This window comes from Panicum virgatum, chromosome 9N (assembly GCF_016808335.1).
Source record: "Panicum virgatum strain AP13 chromosome 9N, P.virgatum_v5, whole genome shotgun sequence".
NCBI lineage: Eukaryota > Viridiplantae > Streptophyta > Magnoliopsida > Poales > Poaceae > Panicum > Panicum virgatum.
This window is the reverse complement of record NC_053153.1, coordinates 40,999,296-41,021,793: the sequence shown is the minus strand read 5'-3', so window position 1 is coordinate 41,021,793 and position 22,498 is coordinate 40,999,296.

Here is a 22,498-nt window from a genome sequence, read left to right as displayed (position 1 = left end):
CGTGGAGTCACGGCGCTGCTCCGCTCCGAGCAGAGGCAAGGCGGCGGCTAGGGTTGTGCGGTGCTGCGGGGTCAGATGGGGGCGCAGGGGGGTGCGGCTGGGGTTAAGAAGGGCAGGGCCGAGAATCTCGGCGTGCGCGCCCGCGGGGAAAGTCGCGGAAGTCTCGGGCGGGCGTTGCGGCTCTGCGGGGAAGACGGAGCTGGCAGCTAGGCCCGGGGGCGCAGCGAGACGGGGGCGGGGAACGCGTGCGGGCGACGCGGGCTGCGGCTGACGGGTGGGCCCAGTGCTGGCAGGTGGGCTGAGGCGTCAGCGAGACGGGAGGGACGGGTGACGCGCGTGGCGTGCAAGCGGGCTGCTGCGCGAGTGCGCGCTGGGCCGCGCGCAGAGGGAGCGGGCATGCTGGGCCGGTGGGAGGCGGGTGCGAAAGAGGGCCGAGCGGAGGAGGGGGGGTGAAACGGGCCGGGCGCAAAGCGAGGTTGGGTTGGGCCGGACTGGGGAGATAGGTGGGCTGCGGGTTGGGTGTTGTTTTTCCTTTTCTATTTCTCCCTCACTTCTATTTCTAGTTCAAACAAGTTTGAATTCAAATAAAAATTTGAATTCAAACCACACTCAAACAATTAAAACTATGCACCAGCATGAATGCAACAACAAAAAAAATTTAAACCTATGATAAATTTTAATTACTTATGAAACAAAATTAAATTAAATGCAAGGCTAAACACAATAAACCTTAGAAATTTGAATAAAGCCAATTAAATTTATTAATAAATGCTGAAATTTAAATTAGGGTGTTACAGACCCTACCCCCTTAAAGAAATCTCGTCCCCGAGATTTAGCTGGGCTGGCTAGCAAAGAGATCTGGATATGTCTTCTTTAGCTCATCTTCTCGCTCCCAAGTAGCCTCAGCTTCACTATGGTGACTCCACTGAACCCTGCACATCTTGATGCGCTTGTTCCGAGTAACTCTCTCTGATGTCTCCAGAATCTTTACCGGATGCTCAGTATAAGTCAGATCTTCCTGGACGTCCACTCCATCCAGAGGTGCCTGCTCCTCGGGTACTCGCAGACATCTCTTCAGCTGAGATATATGGAAGACATCATGAACTCCTGAGAGGCTGAGAGGTAACTCCAGGCGATAAGCAACTTCGCCTTTCCGCTCTAGCACCTTGAATGGCCCCACATACCGAGGTGCTAACTTCCCTTTGACATTGAATCTGCGGATTCCTCTCATCGGAGACACCTTCAGATACACATAATCACCGACACTGAAAGTCAGGTCTCTCCGTTTGCCATCAGCATAGCTCTTTTGTCTACTCTGTGCAATCCTCAGATTCTCTCGCACAGCCTGGACCATCTGCTCTGCATCATCTATGATCTCAGGGCCAAAGAGCTGCTTTTCACCAATCTGATCCCAATAGAGAGGAGTCCTGCACTTTCTGCCATACAATGCCTCAAAGGGAGACTTCTTCAGACTGGCCTGATAGCTGTTGTTATATGAGAACTCAGCATAAGACAGGCACTTATCCCAACTAGTACCGTACTGAATAGCACAAGCTCTCAGCATATCCTCCAACACTTGGTTGGTTCTCTCTGTCTGCCCATCTGTCTGAGGGTGATAAGCCGTACTGAAACGCAGCTTCGTATCCAACGAATCATGGAGCTGCTCCCAGAACCGAGAAGTGAACTGAGACCCTCTGTCGGATATAATCTTCTTGGGCACACCATGCAAGCAGACAATCCGAGAGATGTACAACTCTGCAAGTCTAGCACCGGAGTAAGTAGTGTTCACTGGAATGAAGTGAGCAACCTTCGTCAATCGATCCACTACTACCCAAATGGAGTTGTACCCTTTCTGAGTACGAGGCAATCCAACAATGAAGTCCATAGTGATTTCCTCGCATTTCCACTCTGGAATCTTCAAAGGCTGTAATAGACCTGCTGGCCTCTGATGCTCAGCCTTGACACGCTGACAGGTGTCACAAATAGCCACGTACTCTGCCACTGAACGCTTCATCCCATACCACCAGAAACGTTCCTTCAGGTCATAATACATCTTCGTGCTGCCCGGATGAATAGAGTAAGCTGTATCATGGGCCTCACTCAGAATCAACTTCCGAAGATCCTTCACATCTGGCACACAGATTCGGTTCTTGTACCGCAAAGTACCCTGATCATCCTCTCTGAAATGAGGAGCCTTGCCCTTCTTGAGCAACTCACGAATCTCCTGCAGCTTCTCATCATCTTTCTGATGCTGCCTGATCTCTGACTCTAGAGTCGGTACTGCCTCAAAAGCTGCACTGGAGGTATGATGCAAGAAACCCAGACTCAACTGCTCGAACTCCTCGCATAACTCTGGAGGCATCTGGAAAGCCACGGCCATGTTGACATAACTTCTCCTGCTCAGAGCATCTGCTACAACATTGGCCTTGCCCGGATGGTAGTGAATCTCCAGGTCATAATCCTTGACCAACTCTAGCCATCTTCTCTGCCGCATATTCAGCTCATTCTGCGTGAAAATGTACTTGAGGCTCTTGTGATCGGTGTAGATATCACACCGCTGCCCATACAAGTAATGCCTCCAAATCTTCAGAGCATGCACAACTGCGGCTAACTCAAGATCATGAGTAGGATAGTTCAGCTCATGCCGGCGTAGCTGCCATGAAGCATAAGCTATCACTCTGCCCTCCTGCATCAGAACACACCCAAGACCATCCTTCGAAGCATCACAATATACCATGAACCTCTTCGTCTGGTCTGGCAGAGTCAGGACTGGCGCCGTCGTCAACCTTTTCTTCAGCTCATCAAAGGCCATCTGACGCTCATCAGTCCATATGAATGCCACATTCTTCTCTAGCAAAGAAGTCAAAGGCTTCGCGATCTTGGAGAAATTCTCAATGAATCTCCGATAATATCCAGCTAAGCCCAAGAAAGACCTGACTTCCTTCACTGTCTGCGGTGTCTCCCACTCGAGCACATCCTTCACCTTGCTCGGATCAACAGCAATGCCTCCCTGAGAGATAACATGACCGAGGAATGGAACCTCGTCAATCCAGAACTCACACTTGCTGAACTTGGCATACAGCTGATGCTCTCTCAATCTCTGCAATACAAGTCTCAGATGCTCCTCATGCTCTTCTTCTGTCTTGGAGAAGATCAGAATATCATCAATGAAAATCACCACGAAGACATCCAGATAATCCATGAAGACCATGTTCATCAGATGCATGAAGTAAGCCGGGGTATTAGTCAGGCCGAAGGACATGACTGTATACTCATATAGCCCGTACTTGCAGGTGAATGTCGTCTTCGGAATATCCCCAGGACGGATCCTCAGCTGAAAATAGCCCAAACGAAGATCAATCTTCGAGAATATACGAGCACCTCGAAGCAAATCGAAGAGATCCTCAATACGGGGCAATGGATGCTTGTTCTTGATAGTGACTGCATTCAGCTCCCGATAATCCACACACATCCTCTTCGAGCCATCCTTCTTATCTACCAGCAATAACGGAAAAGCCCAAGGAGAGAAGCTGCGACGGATATAGCCCTTGGCTAGCAACTCATCAATAGTTTTCTTGACTTCTTCATGCTCTATAGGTGCCATATGGTAGGGCCGCTTTGCAATAGGAGCTGTGCCAGGCAAGAGATCAATACAAAACTCAATGGCGCGTTCAGGCGGCATACCTGGCAGATCATCCGGAAAGACATCCGGGAATTCAGACACCACGCGAATACCGTCCGTGGGTCTAGCCTCCATCTGATGAAGAAATCCAGAAGGCTCTACTGCACTGATAACAACCTCTTGGCCACTGGAAGCTGATAGCAAGACTGTCCTCTGAGCACAATCTATCCGAACTCCCCACTTGGCCAGAGTCTCCATTCCCAAAATGACATCAATGCCCTTGGTGTCTAGCACCATCAGATCAGTACAGAACTCTACTCCCCTCAAAGAAACACTGACTCTCGGGCAGTAAGTGTGAGACCTCAACTGTCCTCCCGGTGAAGATACTAACAGGCACCTCTTTAATGTGCTAGTATGAATACCATGATGCTCGACAAAAGACTGAGTAATGAAGGAATGCGTAGCACCAGTATCAAAAAGCACTGTAGCTGGATAAGAATTAACCATGAACGTACCAATAACCACGTTGGGAGCCTCGGCCGCTGACTCGGCCGTCACGTGGTTCACCCTGCCCTGTGCTGGCGCCCTGGGCTGAGCTGGGCGCCCCTGCTGTCCCGCCTGCGCCTTCCGGGGGCAAGCGTTGGTGTAGTGCCCCGGCTGGCCGCAGTGAAAGCAGGTGCGAGGAGGTCCCTGAGCCTGCTGTCCGGTAGGAGCTGCCGGACGTGGAGCCTGCGGTGCCGGTGGAGCTGGTGGAGCAGCACGAGCCGGAGGTGCCGGTAACCTCTGGCCCTGCCCCGCCTACTGCTGCTGTCGAGGCGGGTACTGCTGTGGTGGCCTCTGCTGGTACTGCTGAGGAGGCCGGTACTGAGGCTGGTACTGCTGGGGCTGCTGGAGTCGAGGGCGAGTGTTGCTGCCGGAAGCAACGGGGACAATCTTCCTCTTCTTGTCCTCCATCTCCAAGTGCTTGCACTCGGTGTTGAGCGCGCTGTCAACCAGATGGTTGAAGTCGTCGAAGCGGAGGTTGAGCAGCGCGTACTGGAGGTAGTCCTCAAGACCCTCCATGAAGTGCTCCTGCTTCTTGCGGTCATCCGCAACCTCGGCAGGGGCGTAGCGAGCCAGCTGAAGAAAGCGATCACGATACTCCGTGACCGACATAGTCCCCTGAATTCACAAAGACAGATAGATATCGGAAGATTAACTCAAGATTCATAAGGATAGAACAAGGGGGCATTAGCTCAAAAGAAAACGCTGAATGATTATACTTAAGATTACCTGCTTCAGTGCAAGGAACTCCTTCTGTTTCATCTTCATAACGCCCGCGGGGACGTTGTGGCTGCGAAAACGGTCCCTGAACTGGAGCCAAGTGAGAGACTCGCGGTCATGGACTGGGTGGGACTCCCACCAGTCCAGAGCTGCCCCTCGCAGCTGTCCTGCTGCGTACAAGACGCGCTCACGGTCATCGCACTGGGCGATGTCCAGCTGACGCTCCACTGCACGGAGCCAGTCGTCGGCCTGAAGAGGGTCGGACGTGTGAGAGAACGTCGGCGGGTGACCCCTCAGGAACTCTGCACGCCTGTCGCGAGGCTGCGGCGGTGGAGGAGGCGGAGGCTGAGTGTGAGCGTGCTGAAGAGCCTGAACAGTGTTGTTCAGGGTAGCCATCATCTGCATCTGGAGCTGGAAATACTGCTCCGGAGTCAAAGGCGGAGGCATCGGGATCTCGGTACCCTGGTTGTTCTGACCCTGCTGCTGGCCAGAACCGGAACCGGTGGTCCTGGTGTTCACCATCTGATTTGAACAAAAGATTTCACGAGTAAGGATATTGTAGGAATAAATTCAGATGGATATGATAACTCTTTGCGGAAAAAAGACTCAGCCATGATAAAGTAGACAGGATAGAGTTGACTGTTTACCCCCGACGATCTAACTCATTTTATTAATTAGTTAACTTTAACATCAGAGTGATTTTCTTTAAACAAATTTAAACTTCTAAGCTATGCAATCAGTCAAAAATCCAAATCAAACATGTAGCATAATAACAAGCAGACAATTTTCACGACTTAGCCGAGTTTAGCAAAAGACTCGACTAACACAACACGTCGCAGAACGTGCTATCGTATTATTATAAAAGGGTCACCTAGCTAATACTCATGGTGGTCAGATGACTGATTCAGGCCAAAATCTACGAAAACTATTCTTCAGAGAGAGAAATCAAGGCAAGACGGGTAAAAAGTCATAGAAGTCAAGGGGTATAATAGTAAAATAATTTCAGTAGACAAGGATTGGAGAGAAGAAGTCCTAAAACTCGACCAGTTCTATCTAGGCTTCGTCCTACAGTCGATATGGCTCTGATACCACTCTGTAACACCCGGTTTATAAAAGAACATAAATCGAGCAATCATATACGTGCCAGGATCAAGTCACACGTATATACAACAGAATGAACAGTATATCATAGCACATATCACGTAAAAAGACATAATAAAGCAAATACGAATGTTATTTATTACAATAATGACAAAATGTCTGATACAGCGGAAGCGAAGTACAAAATACGAAAAAGCTCTCCGAAGCTGAAGCAGGGCGCCACAGGGACGTCGACTGGGAGACGAAGCACCTAGAAGTCCTCGTAGTCCTGGTAGCGCTGGACGAACTCCCTCGTGTCGGCAGGAACTGAGCAGCAGTAGCGTAGCCAAGAGGAAAAAGTAGAGAAGGGGCAAGGGTGAGTACACAACTTGTACTCAACAAGTATAACACAAACTATGAGGCTCTAGGCTGGCTGACTCAACTGCATTAGCTTTTAAGTGTTGGTAAAATTTTATTAAAGCTATTTACTACGAGTTTGATGAATTACCATTAACCCAGTTACATAGTAATTAATCAAGTTTAAACATGTTACTACTGAGAACCAAACCGAAACCAAGCCACCAAGGTAAACCCCGAGAAGCACCTCCCTCGTCGGAAGGAGATAACTTCACTAATCAAAAGGAGGATCTGGGCCGCTCATAACCGTGAGCACGGCTAGTATACCAGTTTTACACTCTGCAGAGGTTGCACATCTTTACCCACAAGTCGTGAGCTACGCTAGAGGTTCATCACACTTCCTTAGGTGAGATGACTAGCGACTCACTACGAGGCCGTTACAAAGAATCTCGTTGGTAAGGCATAACCGCGAGAGATAGGTCAGCGACGATGGGGCCCACCTCACGGGGGTACAAGCACAGGAGCGCAATCCAAGCACAGACCAGCCGGAGGAGCAGGGACCATTGAAGCTTACTACTCTTGCCCCGCAGGTAAGTTACTCCAAACCAAAAAGACCTAATTAATAAGCCAAGTCTATCCCATTCTAGCCTTGTGGTAGCGCTGTTGTCCCAGGTTGTCGCTCTATGAACCGGTCCTTATGGAGAGTGGCCAACCAAGCACTAAGCACCGTGCTGGCCCCCTAAACCATGTTTCTACAAAAACAACTTTTAACGAGATGTGAGCCACTCAAGCCACACAGAGTGCCACTCTCAGAATTAAGTTCAAGTAAACCATTAATCAATTTAATTAAAAAGGGCCAGAGCGTGTTATAGCGCAGCAACCTAGCACAACTAACCATAATGCAACCCAAGGATATATACAAAGGATATAAACTGGCTAGGAAATCCTTAAAGGCATACAGTATTAAAATGCAGTATGAAATTGTAATTAAAGTGATAGGTTGTTCATGTTATACTTGCCTTCCTCGTACTGCTCTGGCTGCTGCTCAAAGTGCTCGGAAGACGGCTGCTCCGGGTACTGGTACTGGGGCTCCTCAGGAAGCTCAGCGTCTACTCACGAACACATGGCCAAAACAAAGCATGATAATAAGCAGACAAGGAAACTCTAACAAAAGCTAAAGAATAGTACATCAATACATAAAAACAGCGCACAAAACTACTCTAGAACTATTCTACGCGTTACAACGATCGCGTGGACATAAAGAACGCTAAAAACGGAGCTAAAACGCATAAACTAGGCCTAAAACAATGTTCAGGGGCTTATTTGTAAGAAAAACAGAGGTTTCAGGGGCTTTTCTGCTAAAACCGTGGGCTGAAACGTAATTAAACTAAAACTCTGGGGTCTAACTCGCAAAATTACCAAGTTAGGACGGCGGGTTCAATATTTAAAAAGCTCAGGGGGCTGTTTGCCAAATTCTGGGCCAAACTGCAAATATTTTTGAAAAGGGAGGGACTGCGGGTTCATTTCCAAGAAAGGCGAGGGCTCTTTAGCAAATGTGATAGGCCGAAGGGGTACGGTTGGATCTCAGCCGTTGGATCCGGATCTGATGGTCCAGATCTGATCGGTTTGGGATCTAATCACGGGCGTCCATCTCGGATCGGATGGCCAGGGTTGAGAGGGGGGCGACGGCGGCGGCGCAGGTCGCCGGGAAACCTTTCCCGCGGCGGCGCCTCGCCGGAGAGGCCCGAAACCGGTGTTCCCGTGGCCGATTTGCCTCGGATTTGGCCCTGGAATGATCACCGCGACACGCGTGATCCACCTAGGGCTACTGCTGGGCTCGGTAAGGGATCTTGCGGGGTTCGCCATGGCGCCGGGCGGCGCTAGCTCGCCAGCGGGCGGCGTTCCGGTGCTACCAGGGGCTACGGGCCTAAATACCCAGCGCAAAAGAAAGGAGGGGCCAACGTGATGCTCACCGAGGGTGGAATCGGACGGATGGCGTGGCGCAGGGTGTCGGCGGCGTGAACCTGGCGGCGGAGCTCGACGGAGCGTGGCAACGGAGTCGACGCAGGGCGATTCCGGGTGCTGGACCGGCCGGAGGTGTCCGTGCGGGTCCTACGAAGGTGTCCCAGGGGCCAATTAGGTCCGTAGTCACCGGAGGTGGCGAAAAAAGATGGAGCAGGGGCTCACCGGCGTGGAGTCGCGGCGCTGCTCCGCTCCGAGCAGAGGCAAGGCGGCGGCTAGGGTTGTGCGGCGCTGCGGGGTCAGATGGGGGCGCAGGGGGGTGCGGCTGGGGTTAAGAAGGGCAGGGCCGAGAATCTCGGCGTGCGCGCCCGCGGGGAAAGTCGCGGAAGTCTCGGGCGGGCGTTGCGGCTCTGCGGGGAAGACGGAGCTGGCAGTTGGGCCCGGGGGCGCAGCGAGACGGGGGCGGGGAACGCGTGCGGGCGACGCGGGCTGCGGCTGACGGGTGGGCCCAGTGCTGGCAGGTGGGCCGAGGCGTCAGCGAGACGGGAGGGACGGGTGACGCGCGTGGCGTGCGAGCGGGCTGCTGCGCGAGTGCGCGCTGGGCCGCGCGCAGAGGGAGCGGGCATGCTGGGCCGGTGGGAGGCGGGTGCGGAAGAGGGCCGAGCGGAGGAGGGGGGTGAAACGGGCCGGGCGCAAAGCGAGGTTGGGTTGGGCCGGACTGGGGAGATAGGTGGGCTGCGGGTTGGGTGTTGTTTTTCCTTTTCTATTTCTCCCTCACTTCTATTTCTAGTTCAAACGAGTTTGAATTCAAATAAAAATTTGAATTCAAACCACACTCAAACAATTAAAACTATGCACCAGCATGAATGCAACAACAAAAAAAATTTAAACCTATGATAAATTTTAATTACTTATGAAACAAAATTAAATTAAATGCAAGGCTAAACACAATAAACCTTAGAAATTTGAATAAAGCCAATTAAATTTATTAATAAATGCTGAAATTTAAATTAGGGTGTTACAATTTCATTCGTCAGTGCATAGTGTTGCATCATGATCGGGAATCTGTAGAGTGACTAATGGATATGTGTTTGAGTACCACTTCGTGGGTTGTCTTCGGTTCCTATCTTATCGTTGCTGGCGCTATTAGGTTGCCACTCTTGATTTCTCTTGTGGTGGAGTTTAGTCATATAACCTTGTTGCAGTGACGAAACCTAGACTCTCGTGTGCGCTGCAGCCACATGATTGAGTTACTAGGAGCGCGCTGGTGTCTAGGTATGTGTGACGTACTCACTGCAATCCCCTTCTATGCAACCTTACTAGTGTCCTAACCTCTGATCCTTACTCAAGTGTATAAGGCTAACAAGTTTTAGTCACAGGAAAATAGGTACGATATGTGCATTGCACTGTGTGCATCATCAACTTATCCATATGTGCATCATGCTTATGCATTTGATGCATGCATCCGTCAAGAGCATCATCATCATCTTTGCAAATTTGAGTCAGCATCGTGGTAATTGTATTGTATCATAAGCACCATTTCAATTGGGTATAAAATATTTCGTTATTACATTGCACCAGCATTGCAATCATACATCTCGAGGATGCATCATTCTCATGGTCATCGAGCATATGCATCTCACATCATACTGTTTAATTTAATCAACAGTTTGAGCAAGAATGACCTTGAGCAAAAACTCACGTTGATATCTTTTCTATCTAGATTCACCACCAGATTGAGACATTGATTCTTCCAGGACTTAGGTCCTCTCTTCTTTACAAAAATCCTACTATATGTTAGTACTATAATAGTCCACCGGTCCTTTCCAGCCGACTTGAATGGTGATTGTGATCTCATGTTTTATCCACAGACTCTTGCTGCAAAGAATGAAGTCCTGGAGCCTTTAGTGTGGAAAAACAATTGATTAGTTCAAACAATGGCACAGTAATTCCTCTCGATCATAATATCATACCTTGTTTCTTGAACTTTCTCTAAGTTCTCAATCCTTATCTACAAAGGATCATATCGTCAACATCAGTATCCTCTAATGTGACTTTGTCCTGCTGGCTTGATAATTGGTCTGCTCCTTTTCCCTCGAAAGTCTACCTTTCAGAATCTCGGGACGAGATTCCTTTTAGGGGGGAAGGCTGTGACACCCTAGGTGTCTACACGATAAAAACTGCATTTGTTTGCTATGCTCCATGTGTGAATAGTTTGAACAAGGGCTTAATTTAAATTTATAAGGGCCTTTGTGTAATTTTGAATTAATGTAGGGTCATTCTTAGAGTTTTATTTGAATTGAATGTGTATTTGTTGCTTTTGTGGAGGGTTTATTTGCAAAATTCAGTGCATTTATTACATGGCAGCAAATTTTGCTTTTAAGTCCAAGTTTAAAGTGAATTTGCATTGAAAAAGACAAAATTCCTTGGAATTCAAAATCCCTCCTATGTTTTCAAAAATATCTCTTGAATCTTTGATCAAATAAATTTTTGCACAACATCAAAGTTGTAGATATTGAAAAGTTGAACAACTTTCATGTTGGGCACTTTTTCATTTGATCCCTATATTAAAAGTTATCGTTGGTTTACATTCAGATCCCTGGAATTTTTAGAAATTGCAAACAGGTCCCCTTCTCCTTCCTCCTACCTGCTTCTCTGTTTCACCCCCCGCCGTTGTTCAGTGCCGCCGACGTCGCCGTGGAGGGCCAGCCCGCCACCTCCTGCCTGCTAGCTTCCACGCATCGCACAGAAGCTCCTCGCCGCCCTCTTCCTTCGCGTTGGAGCCTCCACCCCTCGCCACGCCACCCCGACAAGCCCAGGCGGCCGCCACCGCGACGCCGCCGTGGATAGCCTAGGAGAGGACCCCGAACCCTTTTCTCTCGTGCGCATCAACCTCAAGAACGTTTCCACATTCTATTCCACTCGCTCACGCACCGTTTTCCCGCTCCGGAAGCCCAGAACACCACCGCCTCCGCCATGGCCGCCGTCTTCCTCTGAGCTCACCGTCGCGCCCCCTCCTCCGCCTTTTCCCACCCTAAATCGATCCCACTAGTAGCTCCCTCATGTCGAGGTGAAGCTTCCCGGCCACTCCACGCCACTTCCACCTCACCGAAACACCCCCGCCGACGAGCGCCTCCGCCGCCACCTCACTGTCCTCCGTCGATCCGCCTCCTCCGACCATGTCTCGTCGCGCCACGAGCACCAGAGGGTGCGGATCAACCTCTTCTTCGTTTCCCCCAACCCATCCCTCGCCGCCGGTGAGCCGAGGTGCCGGAAAAGGCCGGCCAACCCCTGCTCTGTTCTTCCCCATCGGCCAGGGACTTGGTTGTTAGAATTCGAGAAACGCCAGGGGGTTATTTGAATAGCCCGTGACTCTGATGAATAGTAGCAGCAAGGGCTCCTTTGTAATTTTTGCAGTGAACTTTGAAATTCAATAGAAATTCATAGAAAATTCATAAATTAGCAAATCCAGTTGATCTGGAATCCTTGAGAGTAGCTCTTTGCAATAGAATCAAAATATGGTGTACGTTTGTTGAATGTTTTTGCTGTATAAATTGATTTGTGTCACTAGGTAAATAAAGACTAGTTGTTTTATCTTTTCTTTAACTGATGATTGAAGCCATGTCTTGCAGTGAAATTTTTGTGGTGGTTTCTTCTTGTAACTGTAGTATTTCTATAAAAATTTCGTAGTCAGTTCTCTTGTGTAGCTGTTTCTTTGATTTAATCCATGTTTAGTAGACTTTAATTATGATAAATAGTTTATGCTGATAATAAATCATGAAAATATTTCTAAGTGATCTTTTTGAATAGTTTAGATTGTACATGAAGTTTGAGCCCCAGTTCTTGACAAGAACAAGAGATAAAAATGAATCTTGTTAATCTGATGTCTGTTTTATTTATTTTCTCAAAATTAATTATTTGTATAAAAAATCATGAAAAATTCAAAGTAGATAACTCATCCATGTGTAGGACTATTGTTAAATTTTGAGCTTCTGTTTTACTTTATTTTAATCTGTGTAATTCAATCCTGTTCTATGTGTGGTCTGAATGATTGATGTTTTATGAATAAATGGATACATGTTTTGGCATGAAATTTACAGGATAGCTTACTCTGTTCATATCCTGTTTAGGGTAATTTTTGCTAAATTTATTACTGTTTATTCTCTGAGTTGTTAATTTATTAGCAAACCTTGATTTAATTGCTATAGGAATCAACCACCACTCACTTTATGAAGTTAGTATAGCTTTCTCGTGCTGTTGATCATGATGCCTTGTGTAGTTAGAATTGTTAGTTAACTACTCTATAAACGATTGCCCATGTGTGTATTAATTTTGTTTGCTTAGCTTCACCACATCGTGAGCATGTTTATAATATTGTTCTTGCATTACATATAGATACGACAGCTTTATCGGACGGGACGTACGAGCTGATCCCGGATTCCGAAGGAGGTGATCTCAAAGCTCAAGTGAACACTGATGTACTAACTGAAGCCCCGGACCAAAGTTCGAAAGAGCCCAAGGCTGAAATAGTTAGTGACTACCGAGAAGGCAAGCCCCGGACATAACCTATATTTCAAATTATTATCATTTACTATTATTACTTACTTATGCATTTACAGTTCTTAGGATTTGAATTGAAACCCTAGATGCATGATCCTAGGAACCTATGTATTGAACACTAGACCTGAGTTCGAATAATTGCTAAGCTTATAGGACCGGTAAAAGTCAAGTGATTGCCTGTCACTCGCGAGCTCTATAGGAATTGCTTGTTTACCTTTTTGTTATCAATATAAGGACGACAGACGGGGTTGCGTTCGATATCATGACCTTCTATGAGACCCCGTCTGTGTTGATGAACTTGCTAAGGTCGCGGTGTGTGGTAGTGCTGGTTATGTTTTTGAACGTACTAGCCACATGCCGTAAATATGGTATGCGGTAAGCCTAGTAACTGATCGGACCGGGGAGTGGATATACTGACACTCTCTCTTAGAAATAGGTTTTTTAATTATGTTTATGTTGATCAACACCACGGGTGCAGGGAGGAAGTTGGTGCCCTGTAGTCGGGGAGAGTGTTCCTATCCACAAGTCGGAAAGAAAGGCAAACGGTTGTTTGGGAACGACCCGACAGTGTTCCAAACGTGTGTGTTAGGTCTGCCTAGCCAGGTTAACAAATTCGATTCAAATCGTCTGCTTCCCACAGTTTGGGACTGCTTGATCTCTTTGCCACACAGAGTAATAAGAGCAACATTATGATATCCAATTTTGATGTTTGCTTAAAGATCTACCATGATTGTATAGTAGTTGCTTACATAGAATGGTTAATCAACTAGAATCTTGGAAGCTAAAACTTGAAAGTAAGGACTTACTCTTTATTGCTTTTCAGAAAAAGGAAAACCAGAGCCTCTCAGAACCCTGCATAGTCTAGCTAAAGTGGGTTTAGTATACCCGTTGACGGTTAAGTCTTGCTAAGTATTAGAATACTCAGCCTTGCTATTGAAACTCTTTTTTAGGTATGAGTTTTGAGGAACAGACCGCTAGCTTGACCTATTCTTGCTCGTTGCCTCTTGGCTGGTCCGTAGAGTGGGATACGTCTTCGGCCGGCAATGACCTTGACGAGTGATACCTTGCTTGGGCTAGCTTGGCATACTTTTGCGACGTGTTGTAGCCATCGTGTTTTATCTTCCGTTGTTTTAACTCTGAAGTTTTATACTTAAGGCTTGTATAAGTATTTTACTAAAGTTGGTTTTGTAATAATGGTTTGAACTGGTTTGTAATCATTAATATGCCTGTGTTGTAAAATTGTGGTTGTAATATCTATGGACTCGCCTTCGTGCGGGGTATGCTTGTTCGATCCGAGAACCGGTGGTTGTATCGGGACGTTACCCGACAGACCAAGAATTGTTCCGTTTGAAGTGCGTTTGAGCTGGTGTTGCCTTTATGGTGATGGCCTGCGCACTTGAGCCGGGATAATTCAGGTGGTTCTGCCACAGCATTCTACCCCAATCAAATCGTGGACCACCATCATATCTGAGGGATCCCGCATGCCCGGGCACCATGCCCGTATATGAGGTCACTACCTTAGCACCCTCGGGTCCCCCACCCTTCGAATGGATAGGTAAGAAGCTAAGGCAAGCCCGAAAGCACAACAAACCGATATCCTTACCCAGATCATCTGGTCTAAGCAAGCAACTAGTATAACTTGATGAAGAACGGATCATGGCAAAGCATGCTAAGAACATAGGAAGATAACCATGAACGAACTGAATAGCATAACGATAGTCGGAATACAAAGCCATACCAGAGGCCGAGGTTTGCTCGCCGGCCCCTAGACGACTGGATTCGCTAAGGAATTGAAGAACTAGCCTAGCTCCACTAACCTAAGGAGTACAAGTCACAAGAGGGTGTGAGAGAGAGGCTTCCAAGTGGTGTGTGGTATGAGAGGCCCCTTTTATAGCTTGTGGAGGTCGCTTCCCACCATCTTTATACATGGAAACATGCCAAGCTGCCTTCGGGAGGATAGGATCGAGCTTCCCACCAAAATGCACCTGGACATGTCGGTGTTTACCGCCAAGCCTGCTCAGGGATACCCTTAGCAGTAAGGTTTGTAGGTAGGGATCGACTGCTCTGGAATTCAATGATGCAAGGAACACAAAGATTTAGACAGGTTCGGGCTGCGAGTTGCGTAATACCCTACGTCTTGTGTGGTTGTTTGTATTGCCTTAGGTGTTAATGATGTTTTGAGGGGGTCCTTGCCCGCCCTTATATATTCGGGGGGATAGGGTTACATGGAAAGTCCTAGCCAAGTACAGTTGGAGTCCTACTACAACACAATCGGGTAGTTTCCTTTGGACTGCAGCTAGTTCTACGCCTATTCGAGTAGTTACAAGAGAGATAAGGTACATCAATGAACTATTCTATGCTTATAAGCAGTCCCGCTGCCTCGGGTCTGACAAGCCCCCGAGCTCTTCGTAGCCGAGTCCTGCAGGCGTTGAGTAGTTGGCAGGGCGTCTTTGAGTAGTCAGAACGTTCTTCTGGTTGCTTCTAGGTCTTCCTTCAGATACGTCGAGTAGTCCCCCAAGTTCTTTCGGTTGCTTCGAGGATGTGAGCTGCTCAAGCCTCGAAATCTTGATCATATATGGTGCGCAAAGTACTTGCGCTCCATATGGAGTAGCCCCCGAGCCTTAGGTTCAATCACAGAATTAGGCTGAGTGTCACTTCAGTCTTTTTTGTTAATTATTTTCAAAAAAAATTGAAAAATAAATCTCTGATGCACATATTCCGCAGCCCCCGAGCCTTAAATCAAAATCCCTTATTCTGCGGGTAGCCCCCGCGCAAAGATTTGGAATTAAGGATTTAAGGCGTGGCATCAGATTTTATTTTTTAAAATATTTGTAGGATTAATCAGATTCGGTATCCGAAAAGATCTCTTTTCGGGTAAAAAATCCCAAAAAAATGATTCGATTGGATACGCCACACTTATTGCACCCGAAATATCCTCAGAAATAAAACCCGGGATGAATTACTGGGTGCTCACATGGGACTTGTACTGTATGGAGAATCTGCATTATTACACTCGTGAATGCTGCCACTGTAGCATCACGGGATGTCCTCCCGTATAGTCGCTTGCAGCTATAAAAAGGTGGGAGAGAGGCCTTTGCTAGAAGCACCAGTATTTTGAAGCTATGGCTTGCATTTGGTGTTCTTGGTCTTGCCCTCCTGAAGTTTGTGTAGTCCTTTCCAGCAAAAGATGCTAGAAGAGAACTTGCGAGTGACAAAAAAAAGTCCCTGCTACCACATCCTGCATCCCCAATACTCTCATTGTATCCATTTTGGACATCATGTCCTTGCATATTCCAATGAGGCAGGTTCTCTGTGGACTGGTTGCAGGTAATTGTGTCGTACTCTTGGGGTTGCCTATTTCTGGGTGCCCAAGAACTGACATCTCTGGTAAGGAGACTTAATCTTGTCACAACGTATTCAGAGAGAAGGAGAAATTTTTCCGCAAGATGCTGCAAGAGATCTTGCGAGGCGATTACTGTAATCTGCCTCCAAACTCTTGAAACTTTTCACCCTGAATACGAGTATCATTATTCCCTTAATGGGAATAACAAGTTTGTACTTTGTCATGGCCTCAGGCCGATCTAGCTGCAGCAGGCCTCGACTAGAAGCTCCAGGAGATCGAGGTGGTGTGCAGACAGGTCCGAGTCATTGTACAGTTAGAAAGAAGTACTCGAGTTGTAATATCGAGTAGTTGTACTATGTCAAGTACTTGTCCTTTATCATGGATTGTAATCCCAGTTGATGAAGGACGAGTCGAGTAGTTGTCCAGGGATGTGATTGTTTTCTTTTTCTAGAATGTAATCTTAGGAAAATAGAAATGTCTCAGAAAATCCCATCTTTTCCGCAATTGGTAATAGACTGTTGGCCTTTTGAGTGTTTTACTATGTTGCCATCGCCATTATAAAATGAAACGGTAACTAGGTTTTACCCCACCAGCTGCCATTTGATTTTACTGTTTAGATCTGTTCTTGCCCTCAAGCCCCTAGATCTAAACCTCTTGCTCTCTCTCTTGCCTCCCAACTCCGCTTTAGGGTTTCCATCAGTGTATGCGCGTGAAGTGCTCTGTTGATTTCCGGATGGCCCCCATGAAGTCGAGCAAGGGCAAGGGCGCAGCTGCTGAGCCAACCCGCGAAGAAGGATGGGTTGCAAGTAAGTGCTCTGAATCTGACCTAGAAACCTTAGTTTCTGCTGGTCTTTTACTGGAGAAATCCATCATCCAATGGCGTCCTGCCTTGGGTGAGGATCATCCGTATGAAAATACAGGCGAAATCATTGCTTTTGCTCCTTATTTGGAATGAGGATTGGGGGTTTCCTTGTTCGTTTTTCTTCTCTGGGCTCTTGCGCTATTACAAGATCTAGCTTCATCACTTGACCCCCAGTTCCTTTGTACACATTTCTATCTTTGTGCATTTGTGCGAAGCTTTTCTGGGCATCGGGCCCCATTTTGAACTCTTTCGATTCCTTTTCCACCTTAAGTCGTAGCCAGATTTCTACGTTTTAGATGTAGTAGGAGGTGCGGGTCTTCAACTAAGACAGGGGAAGGATAAAGTTTATATCCCCTATAGACTTAGTAGCAAGGTAATCGACTGGAAGCCCAAATGGTTCTATGTGGAAAACTAATGGGAGAGTATTCCAGCGATTATTCCAGGTCCTCCAATTCAATGGCCCGAGTGGAATAAGAAACCAGTCGACAATAGTCAAATTCCCGAGCTACTCGCACAGATTGCTAATCTTAGGCAAAAGAATGTGACTGGAGAAGCAATCATGTTCGACTGGATGAAAAGAAGGATCCAGCCGCTGCAGGCTCGGGAAACACTTGGTTTCCAGAATCAGGGAACAATTAACTCATCAAGGTACTCGGAGGAAGAGATCTTGGATGAAGAAGTGTTTAGTCGAGTTCAACGACTACTAAGGGATGTAAAGAAACTACCCGTTGTTCCTGATACTTTTTCCGCTGCGAGTCCTCCAAAGCAGGTATTTTAATAAGAGTAGTCGATTTGTAGTTATCGAGTACTTTACCTTAGTGTGATTCTAATAGAATTTGCTTTCTGTAGGAGGATGTAGAGCATTTTAAAAGTAGTCCTCCACCGCCAGGCACTTATTCATCCTTTTCATGCGCTCTTATACTGCCAACCAAGTTCTAGCAAGTTCATATTAAATCTTATATTAACAGTACTGATGTCTAACCTTGGTTGTCCAGATGAGGAAGCGGCTGGGGAGAGGAGTGACAGGGAGCACAGCCCCACTCCAAGCGTAGATACCCAGGCTGGACATCCGAAGGGTACGTGGTCGGTGGTGAGGAAGCGCTATAGCTCCTCGCAAACTACTAGCGACAGGTAAGTGGCTAGTTGATTTGCAATCGAGTACTTTTTTATTCGATTTGCTGGTTTTAATTTGAACTTCTGCTTTTTCAAGTCTGGCGGCTAAGATGCCACGGACTTCAGCATCTGGGGATGATGCTATGGTGGGATGAACCGTCCCTTCCACCATAGTGGACCCATCAAAGGGGACGGGGACTACTCTACCGGTGAGTAGTTCCAATGTAGATAATGCCGGAAATATGGGTGATCAGGCCGTCATCTTGAGGCCTACCTGAAAATTCGGTGTGAAGAAGCTTGCCCTAAAAAGGGCTCCTACGTAAGTTCCTTGAAATTTGTAATTGTAGGATTTGTCTTTGTATCGAGTAGCTGATTTGTCTTTTCAGTGACACGCTCCTGGAGGCCAGAAGGGAGTCAGGAGATGACTGTCAGACCCGAGGTAGCGGGACTGCTTATTGGCATAGAATGTTCTAGAATAAGGGATAGCTTATGGATGTACCTTACCTCTTTTGTAACTATCCGAATAGGCGTAGAACTAGCTGCAGTATAAAGGAAACTACCTGATTGTGTTGTAGTAGGACTCCAACTGTACTGGGCTAGGACTTTCCATGTAACCCTGTCCCCCGGATATATAAGGGTGGGCAGGGACCCCCTCCAAACAATCATCAACACCTAAGGCAATACAAACAACCACACAGGACGTAGGGTATTACGCAACTCGCGGCCCGAACCTGTCTAAATCTTTGTGTTCCTTGCACCATCGAGTTCCAGAGCAATCGATCCCTACCTACAAACCTTACTGCTAAGGGCATCCCTGAGCAGGCTGGCGGTAAACATCGACAGCTGGCGCGCCAGGTAGGGGATTCGGCGAGTTCATTAGTGAATTCGATGGCCGGATCAAGCAACGCCAACAACGTGCCAGAAGGCACAACTCTCGTTTTCGGTTCCTTGGCATGCACGGCTGACGCATCGGGTGGCTTCTCCAGCCACCTTATCATGCCTAACTCGCCTAAACCGAAAACCACCTCCCAAGTCGCCAACATCCGTGAGTCTGCGGATCTCGACGGAAAAAGAGTTCTACCCGAACTCGACTCAGACAACTCAGAAAACGTGTCAACTCCAACTCGAACTCTTGGTTCAGTCGAGTTCGACACAAATTCTGATTCCGAAAAACTCCACTTTTTCGAAACCCTCGGAAAATATTTGACTCATCTCAAAATGATCAAACGCCCCAAGATCAAAAACTCAGAACTACTCGATGGAGTAAATCGAGTTTCACGATCAATAGAGGGCTGCATCAAACTCACAGAAACTGCTCTTGGATCATCTACAGCTCAGCAGAACCCGGAAGTGTTGAACCCGCCACAGAAAAGGACGGGCAATATGCTCTCAGGGATAAATCGAGTGAACTCTAAGCTCGTCGACTGCATCAAGATAGCTGAAAGCACCCTGCAAAACAAGGAGCAGAAATCGGGAGGAGGAATCTGCGGGGATCTGGTGAGACAAACCCCCGGCTTGTTCGGTTGGGACCGTCTATCTCCAGGATACCTCAGAGCCCTTCACCGAAACCAACTCACATTCGGACCCATGAACCAATCGAGTCCTCTTTTGATCAGGACTTTGATCAATTCATGAACAACTTTGAACCATTCGACGATCTCAAAGACTGGTCTGACAACGTCGACTTGTTCATGGACACCATGGCTAACCCACCACAGCATGCTGAGGCCTTCTGGGAAGTGGCCAAACTTAAAAAGGGAAAAGCCAAAGCCCCAGAACAATCCAGCGAGTCTATCTCTGACAAACCCAGGATCAAGGAGCCTGAAGGGCTAACTCCCACTCAATCGTGGCTACATTGGATGAATGAGAACGCCCTCCATGTAGAAATGGGCAACCCGCTTCTCGCTCACCCAAAGCACACATACTCTAAAATCGGCAGACTAACCAATTCCGAATCCGAGTACTCTTCCAACTCAGAGGGTGAGCTAGATGACCTAATCTAGTACAACAAGCAAGTCGAGTCCAACTCGGCTAAGAACTCCAAGTCCGATCAGGACTCCTTCCCTAACTTGGTCATATATGCAACGCCCCAAGGACGGACAGTGCACCTAAGGAAGACACAAGATCCCAATACTTCTGTCTCATAGCCAACGGATCCGCCCTTCCAGCAGAGCACCCCTTTAGACCCGTCCTCAAGCAAACAAGACCAAAAGATTCAAGATCTTTGCCGTGAAATCCTCATGGTTCGCATCTCCAAAGTTCAGGAACCTGAGGGCGATTCCGCGGAACGTCTCAACCTTGACGACTACAACTCTGATGATTTCGACGAGTACCTTTCCGACAACATGGAAACTACTCCCCACGCAACCACAGAAACCCAAGCTACTATCAAGCAAGATCTGCTTGCACCTCCTCCAGTGGTGACAGTGACTGTGCAACTAGAAGATGTAACACCCTAACTTAAATTCCAGCATTTTATAATAATTTAATTGGGCTTTATTTAAATTTCTAAGGTTATTTGTGTTTAGTCTTGCATTTAATCAAAATTTTATTTCTTAAGTAATTAAAATTTATCATAGGGTTAAACTGTGTTGTTGCATTCATGCTGGTGCACTTCATTATTTGGTTATGTGCTAGGGTTTTGAATTCAAAATTTGAATTTGAATTCAAATAGTTTTGTGTTGAGAGTAATTAGAATCTAGAAAGGAAAAAGGGAAGCAAACCCAAAGCAACTGAAACCCAAAACCAATCCAGGCAGCCCAGCAACCCAACTCGCTTGGCCCGCTTCCCACCTCGGCCCAGTCCTTCTCTTCGCAGCCCAACAGCTTCCCCGCGTGGCCGCACTCAGCCGACCCACTCCCTCTCGCCTCAGCCCGCGCGGCCCAGCAGCGTCCCGCAGATCCTGCGTCACCCCCTCCCCTCACCAACAGCGTGGCCCCTCTGGTCATCCCCTTCCCCGCGCCTTCCGCTCGCGCAACGGCCGCGCCGTGTCACCCCGCAATCCTCGCCGGAGTTTCCGTTCCCCAACTACACCCGCGATCCTCGGCACCTCCCCTTTAAACGCAGCTGCACCCCCGCGCCCTTCCCCATCTCGCAGCCGCCTCTAAACCTAACTCCACCACCCCGCCTTGCCTCCGCCCAGAGCAGGACACCCCGCCGCCACGGCCACGCCGCCACACTGTGTCTCAGGCCCTGCAACCCACCACTGCAGCTTCGCCTCGGGCCCTGGAACAACCCCGCGCCCACCATCCCCGAGCTCTACCTGCACAGCGCCGGAATGGAGACAGACCTCAACTCTGGTGACGACGGACCGCCGTTGATTTTCCTCGCCACCGGTGCTGTTCACGCTTCCCTGACCCCTGGACCACCTACACAGGACCCGCACGGACCCCGTCAGCTAATCAGCAAGCCCGGAGGACCACTGCTTTGACCCGTCTCCAACCCCGTCCGAACGCCGCCGCCCGGACCTCGCCGACGACCACGCCGCGCGGCATCTCCGACCCGAAGCCTACCCCGGTGAGCACCAGCACGGTCGCCTCTATCGATTACGCTAGCTTGTAGGCCTTGTAGCACGCCCTGGATCCTAGAACGCTGGCACGCCGATGCCACTCCGCCGCGGGCACAGATCGACGGCGACCTGCGCCGCTGCCCCGAGCCCCGTTGGTTCCTGATCGTCAGATCTAGCGCGGACGCCCGAGATTAGATCGTGCCCAGAGTAGATCCCCGCCATCAGCTTTAGATCTAACGATCCAGATCCGCGCATACCCCTTCGCGCGGCCACTTTTGTTAAAGAACCCCTAAGCTTTCTCTGAATCAACCCGCAGTCCATATTAGTGTAAAAGTATTTCCAGTTATACCCAGGTTTTAACACTTTAACCCCTGAGTTCCTTTAAATTAGTACCCATAGTCCAGGCCTGCCGTTTTTGCGAGTTAGGTGCCAAATCTAACTGTTAATTATGTTTAGGCCCTCGGTTTTTGCAGAAAACCCCCAGAAACTTAGTTTTTGTTACAGAAAAACCCCTGGACCTTGTTTTAGCTCTAGTTTTCGCGTTCTAGCTCCATTTTAGGCATTCTTTATATCCACGCGATCGTTCTAACGCGTAGAATAGTTCTAGCATAGTTTTGTTTGCTGTTTTCATATGTGCAACCTCTGCAGAGTGTAAAACTGGTATACTAGCCATGCTCACGGTCATGAGCGGCCCAGATCCTCCTTTTGATTAGTAGGGTTATCTTCCTTTGACGAGGCAGGTTTCCCCGGGTGGCTTGGTTTGGTATGGTTCTTAGTAGTTCATAATTAATTTTGATTAATTATTATGTAACTGGGTTTATGGTAATT